At 48.0% G+C, this 22,656-nt stretch overlaps 1 protein-coding gene across 1 annotated transcript in view; it reads left to right on the forward strand.

The window, feature by feature from the left end:
• Positions 1–4,478: 4,478 nt before the first annotated feature.
• The window catches only part of B3GNT2 (UDP-GlcNAc:betaGal beta-1,3-N-acetylglucosaminyltransferase 2), a 28,194-nt gene continuing 10,016 nt past the window's right edge, over positions 4,479–22,656 (forward strand). Inside the window, exon 1 of the mRNA XM_025355072.1 lies at positions 4,479–4,710. The gene's annotated coding sequence lies outside the window, so the exon portion shown is untranslated. The remainder of the gene's footprint in view (positions 4,711–22,656) is intronic.

The raw sequence follows: 22,656 nt of genomic DNA on the forward strand, positions 1-22,656 counted from the left end.
GGTTCACGCCATTCTCCTGCCTCAGCCTCCCGAGTAGCTGGGACTACAGGCACCTGCCACCACGCCCGGCTGATTTTTTGTATTTTTCGTAGAGACGGGATTTCACCATGTTAGCCAGGATGGTCTCGATATCCTTACCTCACGATCTACCCGCCTCAGCCATCCAAAGTGCTGGGATTACAGGCGTGAGCCACTGCACCCAGCCAGCCATTTTTTAAAAAAGAGATGGGGGTCTCGCTATGTTGCCTAGGCTGGCCTCAAATTGGGCTCAGGTGATCCTCCCACCTCTGTCTCCTGAGTAGCTCACACTACAGGTGTGTGCCACTGGATGCATCTTTTGTCAGCCATTTTGAGTGCTGTTGACTACTGCCTCCTGCTTAGTGCTTTTGTCCCTGGATTCTGTGACCCCACCTCCCCAAGCTCCTTTCAGTTTTTTCTTTCTTTTTTTTTTTCTTTTTGAGACAGAATCTCACTCTGTAGCCCAGGCTGGAGTGCCTGGTGTGAACTCAGCTCACTTTAACCTCCATCTCCTGGGTTCAAGCGATTCTCCTGCCTCAGCCTCCCAAGTAGCTGGGATTACAGGCACCTGCCACCATGCCCAGCTAATTTTTAGTAGAGATGGGTTTCACTATGTTGTCAGGCTGGTCTCAAACTCCTGGTCCTCAGGTGATCCACCCACCTCGGCTTCCCAAAGTGCTGGGATTACAAGCATGAGCCACCGCACCCAGCCAAGCTCCCGGTTTTCTTCCTGCCTCTCTGGCTGCTCTTCCACCTCCTTTGCCAGAGGTTTGCCTCTGTCTGGCCCTTAGATAAGAGTTCCTCAAGGCTCAGTGGTACGTCCTCTTCTGATCTAACTGTACACTCTCATGGTAGCCCACGTGCCTTTGGTGACTTCATTACCACTGCCACACCAGCTATTCCAGCCCCAGCCTCTCCTCAGAGTACCAGACCCTGCAGCCTGTTGACATCTCCACCCAGGCACCTCAAACCTACTTTGACCAAATGTGAACCTTGAGAGGGTTCCCCAACTCAAAATGGCACCACCATCCATCTTTTTAAAGAAGCAGAAATCTGGGAGTTTTCCTTGATTCATCCCCACTAAGCAATTACCAAGTCTTGTTGGTGTCTACTTCTCTACGTTTGCTCTACTGCTTAGACAAATGGCCTCTCTCACATTATAGCAACAGCCTCCTAACTGTCCCTCCACTCCACTCCTCCCATTTCCCTATTCCTTCTTCACATTGCAGTCAGAATGATCTACTTCAAAATGCAAAATCGAGTGTATGACTCTTGTTTCAAATGTCTCAGGATAAAGTCCAAACTCTGTAATGTGGTGTATTGGCCCTGCGTGATCTAACCCCTGCCTGCCTCTCTAACTTTCTCCTCAACCACTTCTTCCTTTGTAGTCTGAACCAGCTAGGAACTCCCCATGGACTCCCCAGATGATCTCACCACCTTGCACTCCCTTTGGCCCATATCACAATTGTAATTAATTGATAGTGCATTTAATTGTTAAGCCCCTCTCTCCAGCTAGACTGTGAGCTCCAAGCAGGGAGTGTATTTGCCATGTTCACCACTCCAGCGCCTAGTCCTGTGCTGCATCTAGATGATGGCCGGCACATTTTTGTTGAATAAGTGAATAACACATCTCTGCCTACTGATGATGGACCTGGGCCCCAACCTAACAGTAGGGACTATAGCCAAGCCATGTGGAATCTAGCATTGAGTTACTCGCCAAAAGATACAATGTAACTGTTGCAGATACACTCCCAACTGTGTTAAAGCCACCATGGAGAAAATGCCCTTATTTATTTATTTGAGATGCAGTCTTGCTCTGTCACCCAGGATGGAGTGCAGTGGCACGATCTCGGCTCAGTGCAACCTCTACCTCCTGAGTTCAAGCAAGTCTCCTGCCTCAGCCTGCCAAGTAGCTGGGACTACAGGTGCCCACCACCACACCTGGCTAATTTTTTTGTATTTTTTGTAGAGACAGAGTTTTACCATGTTGGCCAGGCTGGTCTTGAACTCCTGACCTCAAGTGATCCGCCCGGCTTGGTCTCCCAAAGTGCTAGGCTTACAGGCATGAGCCACTGCGCCCAGCCCAAAAATACCCTTATTTTTAAATTTCATGGCCTGGGCAGCCTTGGGCAGCTGTGTGGGACACAAGCTTAATTTCCTAGTTGGTGGCCAGCTGACATTGTAGCAGTTCCTTTACTAAAAACTCCTTGGCTGGCCATCCTTGCAAGCATATCTGTGGCTACAGGGGGTGCATTTAAAGGGAAGACACATATGCATGGAAAAAATATACCAATCTGATGGCACAGAAAATCTTCCTTAGATGTCGGCTTTGTCTCATCACTGCATTTAAATATCAGACAGCAGCCTAGAGATATCTTTATTTAAACCCAGGAACAAGGGCTCAAGATTATTTTGATACAGAATGAAGACATAGACTTCATTTATTAATTTATACTTCCTATAATTCTTTTTTTTTCTTTTGAGACGGAGTCTCACGCTGTCACCCAGGCTGGAGTGCAGTGGCATGATTTCGGCTCACTGCAACCTCTGCCTGCTTGGGTTCAGTGATTCTCCTGCCTCAGCCTCCCAAATATGTGGGATTACAGGCGCCTGCCACCACACTTGGCTAATTTTTGTATTTTTAGTAGAAATGGGGTTTCACCATATTGGCCAGGCTGGTCTCGAACTCCTGACCTTGTGATCCGCCCGCCTTGGCCTCCCAAAGTGCTGGGATTACAGGCGTGAGGCACCGCGCCCGGCCTATACTTCCTAGAGTTCTTAAAGAATTTCTAGCTTCTGTTTCTTTAAACATGTTTTATTAGCTTTCTAAATTATGAAAGTAAATACAACTGGAAAAATACAAAATCCAAAGTCAATGGAGTAAAAAAAATGTAACTCCCTTGTTTCCCCTACCCGCGAAACCGTGGTTAACAGTCGGTGTGCACCCTTACAGATGTTTTTTCTATGAATATACAAACATTCGACTTGTTTCTTGGACTTTACGTCGCAGTCCAAGGAGAATCATGTGAACGGCATAAAAGCAGCATGTTCTGAAGACTGCAAACCATAACATTTCCATATCTACTGACTCAGAATTCCTGTTTCTAAAGGACCGCACCCATGTGGCTCTGTGCATCCTCAGCAACTTGGTCTTTCTTCCTCTGCTAAGTTTGGTTAAGAGTAAGGGCCGATTGTTGAGTAGGCTCAGTTCACAGGTGCCTGAAATTCCTACTTAGCAATGTTCCTTTCCAGCTGATTCCGCCTCCGAGAGCCTTAGGAAAAAATGCTAACAGTTGAGAGTGAAGCGTCCTTAATTGCTCAGTCCAATTATCTAGATGGGTCCAGGTTCGGTTTCGATTCAGAGATAAGGACCAGGGGGCGGGAGCGCTTCCAGGTGCGCCCCTGGGGAGGCTTGCTTCCCCGCGGAGCGCACGCGGGTCTCGCTGGTTTAGCTGGGCCTTTCAAAACCAGGTAACGTCTCCATCCCGTAGCGCCAGGCTTACCTGGGGGCCTCAGAATTGTGTCAGTTGCGTCTCTGAGTCACCTCGGAACTCCCCGAAGGAGCGCGGGGCTAGGAGGGCGCATCGGTGGGCCCGGGGGCCCTCGCTGGTAGGTGTAGTTGGCGCCAAGGCCGCCTCTGACCGGCGGAGCCCTGCAGTGTCCGGAGGGGGGAGGTCAGAGTCCGGCCCTTTAGGCCTCGCCTGGGTATCCGCCTTGCCCCTTGAGCCGCGGCACGGGTTCGGGCCGAGCGCCCGGCATTTTGCGTTTCCGGCTTCCTGAGACGGGCGTGGGACCTCGAGGAAACCACTCTGCATGACCCCACTAAGAGAACTAAGGACCACCACCCCCCAGTCCTGTCCTGGACGGCATCATAAGCCAGAGGATCCAGTGGCAGTGCCAAGCAGGGCACCACTCTGGGTCGTGAGCACCTAAGAGGTGGAGCAAAGGTCAGGCCCCACAGTGGCCCAGGCTTCCCTCCCCCGCCTCCCCGGCGTGGCCATTCCTCACCCGCTCCAGCACTGGGGTCGGTCTAGTTCCGGTTACAAACTGGCCAGAAAGGCCACTGGGGTCTCGCTAGGCGATGCGCCTGGTCCCCTAGCCTCAGACGAACCGCAAGAGGGGCCACCAGCACCTGGAGGGGCGGAGGCTGGAGCTGCGTTTCATTCGTGTTTTTGGAGCTGCCAGGCTTTTCCAGGGGGGTCTCCTTCCTAAAGGCCCCCTTTCCCCAGCTTAACCCTCGGCTTTGCAGGCGGGTGCGTGGGGGCTGCAGTGTCGCTGAAAGCCGCGGAGAGCGCGGGCCCGGTGGGTCCTGGAGCCGGGTGTGAGAGCGAAGCCCTCCCAAAACTTGGGGTGCGGGGCGGGGCCGTCAGGCGGTGACGTGAGGGGCGGGGCCGGGCCCCATTGGCGGGCGGGCACGGACGGGGCGGGCTCCGGGAGGCTGCTGCGCCTGGAACCGGAGCCGGGAGTGAGGCGCAGCGGCAGCCGCGGCAACAAGTGCCGGAGGCCAGCAGAGCCGAGCCAGAGCCGTCCCCGCCGCCGACACTGCCGGGCCGCCCGTCCGGGGCGCCGCGCATGGAGCGTGAGCTGCGGCGGTCGCCGGGCTGAGCCGCGCGGAGCGGCCGGGACGTGGATGTGGCCGCGATCTCCCGCCCTTGCCCCCGCCCCGCCGAGCTGGAGCTGCTCTCGGACAAGGTAGGGCCCGGGCGGTGAGCACCCCCACCGGCTCCCTCCCCGCCAGGCCCCTCTACCGGTCCCCTCCCGCCTCCCTGCTCTCCGGCTCCGCCCTCCGGACCCCCTACTACCCCCGCCCGGTTCCTCTCCGGTTCCGGCTTCGTACCCGCGCCCCGGTGGAGGAAGCCGTCCCTAGGTGGCTCCTGCCGCATTTAAGCCTCCCCTACCTTCCCGCCGTCCTAGCCACCCAACCCCAGTCCAGAGGTAGAGGAGAGGGACACCGCCCGCTGCGGGGCTTAGGAGTCTCCCAACCCATTCCGTGCCCACCTCTCCCGGGAGCCCGGGGACCTTCCCCCTCCCCGCTGCACCCCAACTTCCGGGGGATCCGGCGCCGGGGCGATGCGGGCTTTGGCAAGGGGCATCTGGGGCCGGGCCTCATCCGGGGCGCACGGGCGTTTCGGGGAGGGGGGCGCGCGTGATTCCTCGCACCCCATCCTCGCACCCCACCCTCGCACTGCACCGGCCTCCCGTGCCGCATGGGGAGATCAGGTGTTTTGTGAGCCAAAGAGCCGCTGGCAGCCGCTCCCCACCCCCAACCTCTGCCACTTCTGTCTCCGGCTCCCCCAAAACTGGTTTCTGCCAAACTTAGGGAGAATCTTTCGCTTTGACCTTTAAAAAAATATTCCACGCCGCCTGCGTTGAATGATTAACCAGGCTGCTCGCCCGAGTTGTGGGGGTGGGGTGGGGCGGGGTGGGGCGGGGTGGGGTGGGTGCTGCCAGGCCAGGGAGCGCCTGAAGCCGGACTCTGCCAGACACCCCTCGTGGGAAGGTGGGCGTAGGGGTCCCTGCCGCGGCTGTGGGCGCGGGGCAGGCGGCTACTCCAGCACGGTAGGCGGACCCTTCTCGAGGCGATAAACCGAGTCACCTGGTTAATTTCCAGGCCATGGTATTTGACACTCGGGGCTGGGGAGCCGCAGAACTCCCTGTTCCCCCATCAAGTGGAGGAGCAGTCGAGAGACTCCCCACAAGTGTCACAGCGTCGAAGCTCATCTTTAAAAATACGTACGTTTATAGCCTGGGTTGGCGAGGAGGCGCTCTCCTGCCCAAAACGTAGGGGTGGTTTGTTGAGTGTACTTAGCTCACAGGTGCCTGAGCTGTATCCCCCGTGGCCGCCTCAGCCACCCCAACTTCGCAGAAAGATTTAGAACAATTAAACCATATTCTTCTGCCCTTCTCTTGTTGGAACCCTACCGTAATATCTGATGGCGAAGCCAGTTGGTGAATATAGAATTCTACTTGTTAAAACAAATTCTTCCGGTGTAATTATTTGTGCCTCTGGAGGTGGTAAACGAAGTGGCCGACAGGGCCAGGACTGGGAGTGGAAAGGCGGGTACCCTGGCCGAGCCAGTCCCGGGGCTCCGGCGCCGGCTTATGGTCGCACCCATGCGGATCTGACAGTTGACCCGGAGGGAAGACCGGCAGGGCAAGGCAGGGCGGTCACTTCCCACTATCCTAGCTCCTGCTCCTGGTTCTTTTGAGTAGAGGGTGGTTAAGCCTGGAGGAATTTGGGAGAGTTTTACTCAGAGTCCTTGCGCTGGTAAACCAGATTAGTTTGTAAGAACGGAGAAGTGCAGGAGCCCCATGGGGCTGTACTTGAGTAATTTGAGTAATCATTTTCCTCCCTGCCCAGCCTTTACAAATGTGTTTACCATTAGATCTTCTGTTTGAAACTACTTTTTTAGTTCGGAATATTGCTTTTTCTCCCTACAGCAAGAATTCACTGTTTTTCATTTAGTTTTTGTGCAGATGACATTTGTATGATGAAGGCCTAATTCTCTGTGAAACTGACCAGTTCTCACCCTTACCATTCATTAGACTTGATTCTGCCACATTTAGTTCAGTGATCTTGGGCAAGTTATTTTTCACCTGAGCCTCATTTTACATATCTGCTTTTGGGGATGGTAATGTCTGCTCTACAAGATTGTGTCTGAGGACAAATAGGATGTTTGTCAAAATCCTCTCACTGCACCGGGAGAGTTAAGAAGTGCTTAATAAGTGTTGGTCATTGCTGTAATCAGTAGAGAAGTTCCTCCTGGCATCGACTTCCCCTTACCAAAAACAGTAACCCTGTGGTAGCCGTTTAGATTTGCCTGAGACTGAAATCGGCCATATTTGGCAGATGCACATCAGATGATTCTTGAAACCTAAGTAATGAGGTAGTATTTTGAGGCAAATAAACATGATTTGCTTGTTGTTCAAAAATTATGAAGTTTTTTCTGGGCTTCTGGTGAAGGGCTGAGTAAATGAAGGGTTTGTAGTTTTGAAGATTTTCTTGTTTTAAAGAAGTCATGTTTTAGGTTTCTGATACACCAAAGTTATGCTGAAAATCGCAAAGTGGAACTGATAATTCATAGTTGATTTTCACTATACTGTTCAAATGTGTGGTTTTTTTTTTTTTTTAAATAGTTGCATTAGTGAGGCATCGTTGGTATAAGCTAAGATGTTCTGGAGAGAAATATGTGGGACTTTTTCAGCTGATGCAGGGATAAAAGAAAAGATTAATCCTCTGTTTCTCAAACTTTGAAACTTAGCTTAAAAAATTTTTTTTTTGAAATGGAGTCTCACTCTGCCGCCCAGGCTGGAGTGCAATGGCGCAGTCTGGGCTCACTGCAACCTCTGCCTCTTGGATTCAAGTGATTCTCCTGCCTCAGCCTCCCGAGTAGCTGGGATTACAGGCATCTGCCACCATGCCTGGCTAATTTTTTTATCTTTAGTAGAGACAGGGTTTCACTATGTTGGCCAGGCTGGTCTCGAACTCTTGACCTCGTGATCCCATCCGCCTCTGCCTCCCAAAATGCTGGGATTACAGGCGTGAGCCACCGCGCTCGGCCTTAGCTTTAAATGTTTTCTAGCAATGCTGGGGTTTCGTGAAAATCCTAATTTAGGGATGCTGATCCACAGCTGTTAATGTTCCTGACATACTGGGTCAGTGCTTTTCATTCTTTCTAACTTGGTTAATGGATGCAGTATCTGACTGTATTTTCTGTATTTTTTTTTTTTTGACGGTTTTATTGGAAAGTCTGTTAGAGACTTTAAAAATAAATGCTTATGGTTACTTTTATAAACATTGAGATCTTGAGATCTTGCAACTAGGATAATACTTGGTTATATAATCTATTGCAACATCCCTGATGGTGGTACATACATTAACAACACTGAAAGATTCTCTTAAAGGCCTTTTGGTCTTTTATGTAAGTGCCCAAGGGAAACTAAAGTCATTTGGTTGCTTGGTATTTTTGGTGTGTACAGAAGATTAAAAGATGAATTAAACTAGACTCTGAAGTGGTAAATGTTTCCTGGCTGCATCCAGTAAAGAAAACAGCACAAACACCCCAAAGTTGTGGACCCAGCTGTCTTTTTTCTCCACTCTCTAAGGTGGGATTGCTGTTCCTAGGTACTTGCCAAATATGTCTGCAAATTATAGAGTGAATACATTCCTCTCTCTAGAGAGGCAATTACTGTTTGAATAAGAGGTGTATGTATGTGTGGGATAAGGTTTTGGGAGAATTGATGTAACGATTTCATCATCACTCACTGGTAAGAAGGCTTTGCCAGGCTGAACAAAGCTTCAACAAGGAGAACTTGATACTTGGTGGAGAATTTATGAGGGCTTGTGTGGCACAATTACTTTGCTGCTGGAAAAAGTTACTTGTACTGAGTTTTCTATTTGTTACAAATTTTAAGAATTGAGATTTTGCCCTCTGTGTTGCCCTGTATTAACGACCTCTGCCTACCAGTTTTGTCTTTTTGCCTTGTCTTAATTTTTGTAACAAAATTCAGATGTCTTTTGAGAGTCATAACATGTATCTTGTGCAATTTTAGCTTTAGGTATTTTCATATATAACTTTAAGAATATGTTACACATTATTTTCTGTGCATCTATAAGTTAAATTTAAAAAAACATTTTCTGATGTGGCTACAGAGGGGGAAATTCCCAGTAGCCAGGAAATTGATACTTTTTACTTTTCATTCTGTGGCATTTTAAAACAAAGGGTTCAGGTGTCTTCATTCTGATATGAGTAGGATGTACTTTGCTTACCAGAATGTTTGAAAAAAACTGATAATCCAAGGAAATCAATTCTAGCATGTGACTACATTCTGTCTGAGTGCCATGTGGTGGTTTAGTGGTTAAGAGCATAAACTTGCAGTCCATAAGATGAGGATTTTTTAACTTCATATATAACATGCAGTAAAGTGAGAAGTGTTAAGCATGAGCTCATGTATGTAAGCTCCCAGATTAAGAAATAAACATTTTCAGTACTGCAGAAGCCTCCTGTGCCCATGTCTTGTCCATTTTCCCACCCTCTCACCCTGAAGGAACTGTTATTCTTTCTTACATCATCATAGATGTGACTTCTATCATCATAGATGGGTTTTACCTGTCAAACTTAATGTAAGTAGAGTCAGTCATGCAGTGTGGCATGTAGTCTTTTGTGAAATAGACTTGAATTCTATTTTTACCACTTCCTGTGTGACTACGGACAATAGTCATAATAGTTATTTAATCTGAGTCTCAGTGACGTGTGGGAATGCCTAAAGTTAAAATTACACAAACTATTTCAGGATAAATTTTCTCAGTTGTAAAATGGGGAAGATAAAGCCCTATGTCAGATTTACTGGGGAAAGTAATATAAAGCTACACCTAAAATACCTAGCATTGTGCCTGACTACAGTTTCCTCTTTCACTTTTTATTTCTTTAACAGGGTGATAACTAAAGCAACTAGATCTTTTGTGTTTAAATGAGCTATTTCATTAGCAGTTCTGTAGGTCTTTTATTGAAAGAAGACAAATCTTTATGTAATACTTTGTTGATATAGCTTTAGCTTTAAGATGTATTATTTGTTAGTTGATTGCCTATTTTTGACATTTCCTCTCTAAAGACAGTCATTGAAATGTCCCATCAGAGCTCTTTGTCCACCTGTGTGACATGAGCTAGGATGCAGTGATGAGAACTGGTCTATGGTTGATGATGGAGCTTGTGGAAGAGTTTAGTTTGGGTAAGAGTCATCGATAAGTGCCCAAGATGCTCCCAACATCTGCTTTGTTTAGTGAAATAATTATTTCAGAGGTGAAAGCACAGGGCCAATTATTTTAATTGCTTGCTTCAGACAAGCCACTTAAAACATTTTCAACTCCTGTAATCTTACCGTGTAAGTGGTATTACATAATTCCATGGCCTCATGTCTCCTTGTTGGGTACTTTTCATTTTTGGACCCATTCTTCAAATGTAAGTTGGGTAGTACTTGGCATTCTTTCTAAATGACTTGCATTAGATGTTTATTTAGCAAAAATATTGAGGATACAGTAAAGGAAAATAATTCCACCCTCTCTCACCACTATAACTACAGTTAACTTGATGTGGGTCCTTCTAAGTGCTTGTTTCTTCTTTTGTGCACTTCTAGAATGACCTTGGGAAAAACATACTTCCAATACTTTTACGGAAATTTAAAATGGAACATGGGCCTGCTTAGAGATCTCTAGCAGAGAAGGCAAGAGTCTTGGCAGGCCTCAGTTCAAATCTGTCCACACTGTGGTCCCTACTTGTGGTTGTACCTTTGTTAGTGCTGAGTAGACAGTCCCCCAAGGCTCCATCAGAGGGTCCCCTGGTCTCCAGATTACAGTAGCCAAGATGGAAAACCTGCCCTGGAATACTTCTCCCTTAAGACCTCAAGATGTTTGGTGAAGTGGGCAGTTTGTTCTCCAACCAAACATGCACTGATTGAGCACTTGGTGTATGCCTAGCACTGTCCTTGGCCTGTGCATGTTCATAGATGGGTCAGGCATGATTGCTGCCCTCAGTGGTCAGTGTGGTGGAGACAGCCAGGAACTGGTAAGATTGCCTTGGTAGAGGTGTAAGCAAATTACATGTTGGAGGCAGCCAAGAAAGGCTTCTTAATGAAGTGGCCTTTGGGCTTGGTCTTGAAGGATGCGAATAACATTTCAGGGGCAGAGAAAGGAAGGTAGAAATGCTCAAGGGATTGTAGGCTGAGAAAACAGGACACAATGGAAAGGCTCATAGAGGTCTTTTGGGGAAACAGCAGGTGATCCCTTGGGTTTGGAGTGCATGGTGCTTAGAAAGGTGTAATAGGCCATGATGCAACCTCGGGAATCGTGCAGAGATGGGGCAGTTAATAGTTATGGAGGTAGTGAGGAATCAGTGAAAGTTCTTGTGGTCAGGTGGGAGAGAGAGATGGTGTGCTGACTGTGCTGACAAGTTATGGCTGGGCTTGCATTGAGGAAGATGGGCCTGAGCGTGAATGAGGCCAGCCTGACCTGGGGCAGGTCATTGCAGTCCCTCTGTTCTCTGCTTCCCATTTGCCCCCTACCAGTCTCTCAGAAAGAAGCTGGAGGGATCCTTTAAAAACTGAAATGACTTGAGGTTACTTCTCTACTCAGAATCCTCCAGTAGCTCCCTGTCTTCTTCAGAAGAAAGCCAGAGTTCAGATGTCACCTGCCAGGGTTGGTGATCTGCCCTTCTCTCCTATCCTCTCCTACCTCGCTTCTACCGCTCATTTCACTCCAGGCACAAGGCCCCCAGCTTTCCTGCCTCTGGCCTTTGTGGTGACTGCTCCCCCATGCCTGGAACTATCCCTCACCTCTTCTCTGAGAAGAGAGGCTTTCTCTGATCACCCTGCATAAAGCAGCCTTTCCTTATCCCCTGTGCAGTGCTTCATATTTCACCTAAGTGTTTATCAATCTTACAACAATCAACTCTGACTTGATTCTTTGCTGCCTGTTTTCAATACTGCTTGGTTTAAGTAGGCGTTTGATATTTGAGTTAGGCCACTTCATTAAAATTAGTCTTAGTAGAGAGGAAACTGAGGGCTCAAACCAGGGCAGGATGGTACAAGATTGAAATGTGTGTGTGTTTTATTTGGAAGAGGTGGGAGAGAGAAAAAGACTCATGGTGGGTGTAAAGGAATTTGGAAACCAATTAAGGGAGGTTAGGAGAAGGGCCATGACACAGGTACATTGGGGCATTTTTTAGCATATGGGATATGGGAGTCTGTGGTGATGTCTAGGGGACAAGAATATGGGGTAAGGGAAAACCTAGCAGTAGACTTGGGCTCAGAACTGCGGAGAGAGTCCATTTTGTGGGATGGGGCCAAGGAGCAAAGGCTGCCAAGATGCAGGAGAACCCTGGGGGTTCCTGAGGATGGGGTGGGGCAGACATGGTGGCCAGCAGTATTGGGTACCCTAGAAAGTCAGGAGGGTGCAAGGACTGTGAAGATTCTAGAAGGTGAGGGGGATTGGGAGGGTCAAGGCAGGACAAATGGGCATGACAAGGAGCATGTGCCTGGAGCCATTGGAGAGGGGAGAGGCTCAAGATGGGGGAAACAGTGGAGATTGCTATTGGTGCAAGACCCCAGAAGCAGCAAGAGCTGTCACAGGGAGTGGAGATCTGGGAGTTGGGGGGTTGGGGACTGGCTGATGTGGACGGAGAACTTGAAAGTAGGTTTTGGTCCCAGAGCTGACATCAAATGTCTTTGTAACTATGGCAACCTACTTAGCTTCTGTTTCCCACCTCCCTGCAAAATAGCATGAAACCTGCACAGCCAACTTCACATGTTTATTATTGGAATCCATTGAATTCATGAATATGAAAGTGTTAATACTCTGGGAAGATACTTCTATGGACCATAAACTTGCTGCAGTTTATTTGTGCTTCAGAATCCCACCCCCCGCCCACACACACAGAGTTTCCCTCTTGTTGCCCAGGCTGGAGTGCAATGGCATGACCTTGGCTCACCGCAGCCTCGGCTTCCCGGTTTCAAGCAATTCTCCTGCCTCAGCCTCCTGAGTAGCTGGGATCACAGGCATGCGCCACCATGCCTGGCTAATTTTGTATTTCTCCATGTTGGTCAGGATGGTCTCGAATCCCCAACCTCAGGTGATCCGCCTGCCTGGGCCTCCCAAAGTGCCTGGTAGAAATTTTTAAAATTATTTTCTTTGAGAACCACTTAACATCCAACTGGTTCTCCAAAGTACTTCTTTTTTTGAGTCTTGATCAGGAAATAACACAATTGTGGGGAGTTTTATGTGCACATGTGTGTTTTTAACCCTTCAGGTCTGGCTCTAGATTGTTCACTGGTAAGCCGGATGATATTTTCAGATTCAAATATATTTGTCTAATAATGAAAGGGTCAAAGTGTTACAAATGCTATCCTTTCTAAGCAGTCAACATTTGGAACTAGTGAGATGTGTTTTTATTTATGGTTGTATTTGAAGCTTGTTTATAAGGAACTTAATGCAACTTTATTCTTGAGATGCAGCCATTATATTTTTCTTCTCTTCCTTTACCACATAAGGAATTTTCTTCAAATGAACTTAAAATATCTCTCATGAATACTCCTATTTTTAACTGAATGTTTCTTTTTTTAAAAAACTTTTATTCCTCAAAGTTCTGATGGATCGTCTTTTTTTAACTCTTTATAATGGAAATTTTGAAATCACTGCAGATACAGAGCATATCATGAAGCTTCAGGTAGCCACCAGCAGCTTCAGGGTGATGATTCTCTATTTTCATCCCTACCCCACTCACGACTAGGGGCCCATGAGCACCATCCAGAGAGAGAGGAAGATCACACTGGACCACAGAGGGGGCAGCCCTCAATTTAGAGATAGTGGAGGCTTGGGGGAGAGGGTTGGACGCCCCCAGGGAGAGTGAGACGCAGACCAGGGGAGATTTGGAAGCCCGAGGCACTGGAATTGCTGTGGTCCCTGGTCCCTCCACATACCTGATCACCTATGCAGAGACTCGCTGAAAACTGAGGTGAAACTTAAGTTTTACTCGCGTAAAACTTAAATTGCTTGGTAAAAGTGGCCCAGTTTCTAAGCAGTTCAGTAGGGTGCCCACATATCGAGCAAGCATATTCTCTTTTACTGTGGCCACAAAAACTTTTCTTGGAAGGTGGCCAGAGAAAGCTATGTTACTATTGCACTTCTTTAAATACGGAAACAAGTCTTGGTTGAAGGCCTCAGTGATGCCTCCTCTTTTATAGAACACTTGGATAAAAGGCCAAAATGTTACTTTTTTGAGGATGTGTATTTTAAAATGTATATGGTTTATTTTGATATTTAAAAAGAAACAACTTGAAAACAACAGTCCTGAAACACTCCTCAGTAATGTGTTGGGATTTAATGTGCCTTTGAGAAAGGGAGAAGAGGCGGGACAGGAATCCGAGATGGAGCAGGGAGCTGGTTTGCTTGTTTGCCCCCTTGCTCTGAAGTTACCACCCAGGGCCACATGTCACTAGAAGTGTTGTCCTCTGGGAGGAGGATGATCTCTGACTGTGGAGAAGAGGCAGCATCCCAGAGGGAGCCCAATTTAACTGGATGCTCAGTGTGAGAGGAGGGGTGCTGGCACTTAGTGGCTGGGTGCTGTGGGCGGGGCCTGCCAGCCCTTGGCTGTCATTTGCCACTTGAGGGACAGGCTGCTTAGTTCCAGCCTCCTGGCTCACCTGGAACCATTTCTCCTGGGAAGCATCGAAGCTGAGAGTGGATTCCAGGCAATGAGGGCTTGGTACTCCTTTTGGGGGATCCTGAGTGCCAGGAGGAGAGGATGAAATCCATGGACTTGGGGAATCGAGGCTGTCCTCATGAAGGAGGAGACAGGATTTGAACCTGGGCCTTCAAGGATGGGGGTAAGGATGGACAGAAACAAGATAAGGGACGTCTTAAGCCAGGAGAAGCCAGGCTGAGCAGAAGTATGGGTGGGGAGGACGGTAGTTGTTTTTAAGGGGTGCTGGTGGTCATGAAAGTTTGTCGAGTACCTGTTGGAAGTGAGGTAGATCAGTGGTCCCCAACCTTTTTAGCACTGGGGACCAGTTTTGTGAAAGATAGTTTTCCACGGACTTCAGGGTGGGAGGACATGCGAGATGGTTTCAGGATGAAACTGTCTCACCTTAGATCATCAGGCATCAGATTCTAGTAAGGAGCATGCAACCTAGATCCTTGCATGCGCAGATAACAATAGAGTTTGCCCTCCTATGAGAATCTAATATCAAGCTGATCTGACAGGAGGCAGAGCTCAGGTGGTAAAGCTTGCAGGCCTGCCCACCACTGCTCACCACCAGCTGTGCGGCCCGTTCCTAACAGACCATGCACCACTAGGGGTCCATGACTTGGGGTTTGGGCACCCCTGCCATAGATGATTCTTTATGCCAGGGAAAATAGTGGATTGAATTTGATTGCCTGAGTGCTTAATATTAAAGTGCTTATTTTAACATTTAAAATTTCCATTTCTCTCTGTGTGGCCTGTTATCACAGCAATGGAACTAAGTGGTGGGGAGTGGTGTACTTTGGAAAGTCGATCTTATGAGTTTGAGAGGTGTCATCTTTAAATTTTATAAATTGGTCATTGGTTGAATTCTTGTGCATTTTACTATGTAAAATGACAGTAATCACTTTTTCATACCTATGTGAAAATAGTTTCCTTTTCTGCATATGTGTCCATAGACATGTGGAGCCCACATAACAGATAACAGATCTCCCCTCCCTTCCCCATCTCTGTACACCAAGACTGCCAAGACAGGCTGATGGCCTACTTATTTCCAGAAGCACTTGTGCAAGGTCACTTTGATAACTTAGTTTATGTAATGGGATTCTGTTTCTAGTCCAGTAAATGTAATTTATGCTTGTGCATTTCTATTAATTTTTAATTGCCTTTTTTTCTCACCTCCCCCATCCCTGAGGCCTATGTTTGTTTATAGATTTATTTAATTGTGTGTGTTTCCTGGGCCATGTTTTTAGGTGATGTACTGCCTTGAGATGACACCACGTAATTCTGTCTTGAGTGAGGCCTAGAGGGGAAATCTCGGGAATTGATAGATGCTTAGGATACTTATGCTAGAGCAGTGTTTAAAATGTTTGATCAAAATGGTCAAAGAATACAAAACATCCTTAGGTTAGGTCCTGGTTCCTTTACTGTCCCTCCCCTTCTTGTTCTCAAATTGTGTGTTGAGTGGTAGGCACTAGAGATGCAGTAGTGAATATGGCCCATTCTGCCCAGAAGTCCTTGGTGTGTCAGACCTGTTAATCACACCATGTGCTAAGTCAGATAAATGTGGGCGAGGTGGTATTGACAGCAAGGGGGAAGTAATAAAAGCAGCCCAACCTGGGTGGTGGCAGTGGGGTGGGAGGAAGAGGTGATGCTTTGGCTCTTTTTTTGTTTGTTTTGAGTCACACTCTATCGCCCGGGCTGGGCTGGAGTGCAGTGGTATGATCTCACTGCAGCCTCTGCCTCCCGGGTTCAAGCGCCTCAGCCTACCTGGTAACTGGGATTACAGGCATGAGCCACCACACCCGGCTAATCTGGGGCCATCCACTCTTTTGTTTTTATGTTGATAGCCCAGAATGGAACCTACAGACTGTGAGAAAAAGACTTTGTTACTAATGATAATTTTGACTGCTGGACTCCCCAGTCCCCTGGGACACATGGTAGAAATCCTGGTTCTCCTCCCCAGGGCAGCCTTGGGCAAGGCTCTGTCTCCCTGTGCCTTGGTCTCCTCTGCTGTAAAAGAGGTATTAGAGTGGATGGTCTATAAGGCCCTGGGAAAGAAATTCTTGGAGCTTCTTTCTGGTAATGAAATTGGGTCGCAATCTGTGTATGAATTCGTGTGCTTGTTGTTGAAAAAACAAGTAAAAGAATGAGGTAAGCCAGGCGTGGTGGCACACTTGTAGTCCCAGCTACGAGCTGGTGGCTGAGGTAAGAGGATCACTTGAGCCCAGGAATTCAAGACCAGACGGGGCAACACAGAATACAGGCAGACCCTTAACCCCCCCCATACCCCCACTCCCCACACACACCAAGAGTGAGATGGTACAGTTGGTGGTTAACACTGGTTCTTTGATCCCTTTTCTGCCACAGGCTCTTCCTCTCAGAGCCAGGAGAGCTGGGGTTTGGGGCAGCCCTGTGCCACTGTCCCAACCCTGTGGCAGGTTGTAAAGCTGAGCTGGTTTCCCTTCACTTCAGGCTGTGATGCTGGAGGGAAGGAAAGGCAGATTTTCTCCACCTGTAGCCAGCTCTGACAGGTGTTTTAAGATGAGGCTAGTTTAAGCCCCAGCAGTCTCTCATCCTTTCATACGAATAACTAATTAAAACTAACTCATCACAAAACATATCTGCAGGGGATTCTGCCTATGGTGCGGAAGTATTACCAGACCAGGGCCCCTGGATATGTTAACCCATTGAGTGGTTCCCAAGCGGCCATTTTGTTTACATTATTACTTTCTCTTATCAATTTGGGGGAAAAAAAAAATTCGATTTCCTGTGGCTTTCCTTGGAATGGCTTACAGTTTCCTGGGTGGGTATCTACAAATGCAATAATTTTGGTACCTTAATTTTTTAAAAGTACAACTTTATTCGGGGATTCTCAATCCTCCTCGAGCGACAGTGTTGTGTGGTAGAAAGTGTAAGAGCTTAGACCCAAGGTTGGGGCCAAAGTCCAAACGCTGGCTCCACCGGGATTAGCTCTGTGACCTCAAATTAATTGCCTCACATTTTTTAGCTTGTTGTGAAGATTAAATGAGATGAGAACATCCCAGCATTAAAAATGGGCAAAGGGCATGGGGGAGTAGGAAGACCAGGAAGGAAGCGTATCAAAAGATGGCATCAATTAAAACAGGGAGATGTTCTTTTTTGGTAAAGATTAAAAAGGAGGACGGTGGCCGGGTGCCGTGGCTCAGACCTGTAATCCCAGCACTTTGGGAGGCTGAGGTGGGCGAATCACTTGAGGTCAGGAGTTCGAGACCAGCCTGGCTAATATAGCGAAACCCCGTCTCGACTAAATAATACGAAAATTAGCTAGGCATGGTGGCGGGTGCCTGCAGTCCCAGCTACTTGGGAGGCTGAGGTAGGAGAATCACTTGAACCTGGGAGGCAGAGGTTGCAGTGAGCTGAGATCGTACCACTGACTGCAGCGTGGACAAGAGAGCGAGACTCCATCTAAAAAAATAAATAAATGAATAAAAGAGGAGTATAGTATTCACTGTCAGCGTGGGTGACTCCGTGCTCTTGGGTATACAATGAGAGGATAAATCAGTCTGACCTTTTTGGTGGGAGGTTAAGGGTGAGAGTGAGGGGATAGCTTGATTCTCTGCTAACTGACTTTAAAAGGTTGGGTTCCCTTCGTAATGTTTCCTCCGGAAATAACCAGATGATGTGCCTAGGAGGGTGTTTATGTATTTTCAGTTACAGGAAAAATCAGAAACAACTCATAATCTCATTGATTAGCAATTGGTAAAGCAGTTGGGTTGGGTGGCTCATGCCTGTAATCCCAGCACTTTCGGAGGTCGAGGCAGGTGGCTCGTTTGAGGCCAGGAGTTTGAGACCAGCCTGGGTGATATGGCGAAACCCCATCTCCACAAAAAATACCAAAATTAGCCAGGTGTGGTGGCATGCGTGTAGTCCCAGCTACTCAGGAGGCTGAAGTGAGCTGTTGGGGATCGATTGAGCCCAGGAAGTTGAGGCTGCGGTGAGCTGTGATTGCGCCACTGCACTTCAGCCTGGGTGACAGAGTAAGACCCTGTCCCTTGCTCCCCCCAAAATTTGATAAGACAAATCACATATACCTGTATTCTGTCAGAGGTGAGTTAGAGATCTGATGACAGAAGACAAACCACTCTTCCCCCTGTGAACTGAATCTGCTTTAGAGAAATTAAGTCTTTGGGACTACAAAGCCAACTAAAGTTGTAATCATGGGCATCCAACTTGGAGTTCTTCATTTTTTCCCTTATTTCATGTTCCTATGTGATGTGGTCAGTTTTCTGTTTTAAGTAGATGGGATATGAAAGAAAGCACATTCCTCCGATCCATCCAGCAGCAACATTTGTCCACTTAGCCGCAGCTTCCTAGCAGCCCTGGGCCCCACCAGCTCCTACCTGCCCTTCCAGTGTGGCCTCAGAACCTGTCTGTCCATGAACTGGCTGTGTCCGTCTCTGCCTGGAGACACTCTGTGCCCCTACCCCATCTCTTGCCTGCCCTGCTTCTCCCTGCATTTTCTGAAATTTGCCCTATTAGAAGCCCCACTCAGGTCCTGCCTTGTCCCCTGCTGTTGACTAAAGGGCTGTCACGTATTACCTCTGCCAATTCAGTGTACAGGACCCATGTTTTATACCCCCTTTTCCACAGACTTAAATAAAAATGTTTGTTGTTAGAGATGACTCTGGGTTGGTGATGTAGAGATCTATAACTTATGCCAGTTTTTAAGTATTGCCTTTATGCTCCAAATTCACCCTCAGTTGCCTGATCTCTGAAAATGGGTCTGGGCCCTTTAAATGTCTTTTCTTTGCCTTTTGTAAGTAGAGGGCTCTGAAGGGGACCTTGTAGGAGGAAGGGATTTTTCTTCCTGATTTCATGTGTACGCACGCGCGTGCTTTTCCTGCACTCCTATATTCCTGCAGGGCACACCTTTCTCCAGCATCCGCTGCTCTGTTTTCTACAGCTCTGGCATCAGTGGTGGGACCAGGAGCCTAAGACTGGGTGGACCTCATCCAGCCCAGATCATTGCTCCCTACAGCCTCTCAGCCCCCATGTATGTACCCCAAGCCCCCTCTGGTGCTGGCTGTCTGGTGAGCTAGTCACCTGATCTTTGTCCTGAGCACAACCCTAAGCTGCTCTGGCCTAGCATATGCATTGATGTGGCAAGCTCCTACAGAGGGAGGCCTCTTCACTCCAGGTCCAGCAGCACCCGATGACTCCCTGTGTGTGCCCCTCCTTCCTTCTGCCTGCTTGACTGTCTATATACCCAGCCTTGCTTGCCTGCACCCTAGAAGGTTGCTCCTGCTGCTTGGTGACTGTGGGTGATCTCTGGCCTAGGTACCCAGGAATTTTTCTGCCATCTTTACTTTCTTCAACAAACTCAGAAAAACCCCCTGCCCTACCTAATTTTGGGGGATATTTTTCATCTGTTTCAGGGCATCCTTTAGATTGTTATTCCATCTTTATAGTTACTCAGGTATCATATTTGTTGTATTAAACTTCCCTTGCTTAGATTACTGCCTGGTTTCTACCTGCTAGTTGAACCCAGACTGAAAAACATTCTGTGCAGCTCACCTAAGCAGGCAGAAGGATGAATCAGAGAGAAGTCTTTAGAAATTTCTCCGAGGGCTCACTGAGAGCCTGCCAGAATACGCTTGCTTGTACACAGGTCCTAGAGGTTGGAGTGGAAGCATTTACCAAGCCATGTACAAGCTCTTACCAAGGGCTTCCAAAATGCATTAAGCTCCCCGGGAAGGGACTGCTTGCATTCCAGCATTTTTCTTTTCTTTTTTTTTTTTTTTTTTGAGATGGAGTCTTGCTCTGTTGCCCAGGCTGGAGTGCAGTGGCGTAATCTCGGCTCACTGCAAGCTCCACCTCCTGGGTTCACACCATTCTCCTGCCTCGGCCTCCCAAGTAGCTGGGACTACAGGTGCCCACCACCGCACCCGGCTAATTTTTTGTATTTTTACTAGAGATGGGGTTTCACCGTGTTAACCAGGATGGTCTCAATCTCCTGACCTTGTGATCCGCCGGCCTCGGCCTCCCAAAGTGCTGGGATTACAGGCGTGAGCCACCGCGCCCGGCCCCAGCATTTCTTTTCTAAAATGACTCAGCTGGGGCAACATGAGGAGACCTCATCTCTACAAAAAAAATTTAAAAATTAGTGGGGTGTGGTGGTGCATCCCGGCTACTCGAGAGGCTGAGATGGAAGGATTACTTGGGCCTGGGAGGTTGAGGCTGCAGTGAGCCGTGATCGGGCAACTATAGTCTAGCCTGGGCGACAGCGGAGACCCCGTCTCAAAAACGAAAAATGATTGTTCCACCTTAGGTAAGTAGATGCCCCCAGGTTGCAAATCTGTACTAAGGATCTTCCTCTAGATATGCTTACCATGACTGTCACGGCCTTGTAGGTAACAATTGGTGGAGGTCCATCCCTCTCCAGAAAGGAGGTAGAGATGCCCCATTTTGGAATATGGTGCAGGAGGGATAACAGGTCTGCTGCGGAGGAAGATGGCACCCTCACCTGGAAGCCCTGCTGAATCTCACACACCTGCACTGCTGCACACCCATGTGTCTGCTGCCTTTGGTGGTCTGGGGCTGACTGTGGGAAATGAGGGGGCAGCTGTACTTCTCACCCCAGTTTACCTCTTCAGATCTTGTCCCCACCCTCACGTCTAATACAGAGTCAGCACTGCTGAAATTCTTGTCTCCCCTAAGTCTAGCAAGTTATTTAAATTTTTCTGTTACCCTTTAGTTCTTAATAAGTGAGAGTTTTCTATAAATATGTCTGTAATTCAGCACATGTGGTTTTTCCATTGTCATCTCTTAGGAGAAAGGGTGTATATATATTTAATTAATCTGGTTTCTACTGAACACTGTGTTCAGTAAACTTGTCCGGATGACCAAAGTATCTGTTCCTTTAGCAAATGCTGGGTGAGTCTCAGGTACTATGTGCTGGAGTGTAATGGTGGTGCAGTGTGAAGACCTTAATTGTGGAGGGTGCCCAGGTAGAGGCATCCTGACCAGGAGCAGACTGCCTGACTCCTGGGCAGTGAGGCTGGTGTTTAGGCTGGGGCATACCCTTGGGCAGGAAATCTCTTAGAAGAGAGAGAGAAGTGATGAAGCCCTGAGTTCAACCTCTGGGAATGGAGAAGAAAGGAGTTCTAGAAAACAGACACGTAGCTAGAGTTAGGTTCTCAGGGAGCAGTAGCATATTGGTGGTGGTCTGGGGGAACTGGGGGAACAGCATGAGCAGGAAGGGTGTGTGCAGGGGACTGAAGACTTGGGAAATAGGACGTATTTGGGAGCATAGTGGGAAATGAGGCTGTAGGCTATTGCAGGCTCTGTGGAATAGAGGAAAGATGAGGAGGGAGCTACCAGTGGCGTTATAGAAGTAGGAACCCAGGACCTGGCTCCTGGCTGAATGTGCAGAGCAGGAAGCAACTCAAGGTAATGTGGGGTTTTCACCAGGTGCCTGGGAACTTGATCCATTACACAGAGGGGCCTGAGGAAGAGGGACTCCGTAAGGCATGTGGAAGCTAATATCTGGAGTTAGATGGTTGACCCGTGAACCCTCCTTTTGGAGGTGATGCTCATGGCATTGGATGGATGAGTTTGTAGAGAGAAGACTCACTAAAGAGGCAGTGAAGGACGGAACTTTGAGAAATGTGCTTCATTTAGAGTTTGATGGAGAAGGCAGACCCCTGAAGAGCTATTGGAGGTTGTATCATCCCATTTTACAAAGGAGAAAAGTGAGGCTTAGAGAGGTTGGGTAACTTGCCTAAGGTCACACAACCAGTAGGTAGCATAACCAGAATTTAATCCTGGTCCTCTCATTCCAGATGCCTAACTGGTTTTCCAGATGCCTAACTGAAAATGGATCTGGGACATCTCCATCCTCAAACGTCTGCTACCCTTATTTTTAAATCACATAATCTGAGGACCTAAAACCATTTTCAGTTTTACTAAAGGCAGGGCAGGATTGCCTCTGGGAGGGTTAATTCCCTTCTCCTTTTTTCCCAAAAGTTCTGTATGTGTTTATTTGAAGAATACATCTGGTGGCTAATTTGATTTGAAATGATGAATATCATTTGAGAAAATCGGCCACACCGGGCTTTTGGGGGGTTGTAATCAGTGGGGACCAGAATGTGTCCTGCCAGATGCTTTGATCTATAATGTCGCCTGTGGGACTGTGTAGGTGAGTAGATTCATTATAAATATGCTTCCCTTTTAATTTTAACATGAAGGCTAAAAGTAATGGCTGGGAATCAAATTGCTTAAATCTAGCTGACAGTTGTTCCGTTAGACTGGAGAGCGGAGGCAAACTATCCTCTTAGCTTAGTGTCAGCCTCTTGGTGAGGGAGTCGGGGAGTTCTGAGGCTTCCTTGCCCCGGCGAGAACCCCGGCCAGGCCTTTTTCTCCAATC

This window comes from Theropithecus gelada, chromosome 13, assembly GCF_003255815.1.
Source record: "Theropithecus gelada isolate Dixy chromosome 13, Tgel_1.0, whole genome shotgun sequence".
Taxonomy (NCBI): Eukaryota; Metazoa; Chordata; class Mammalia; order Primates; family Cercopithecidae; genus Theropithecus; species Theropithecus gelada.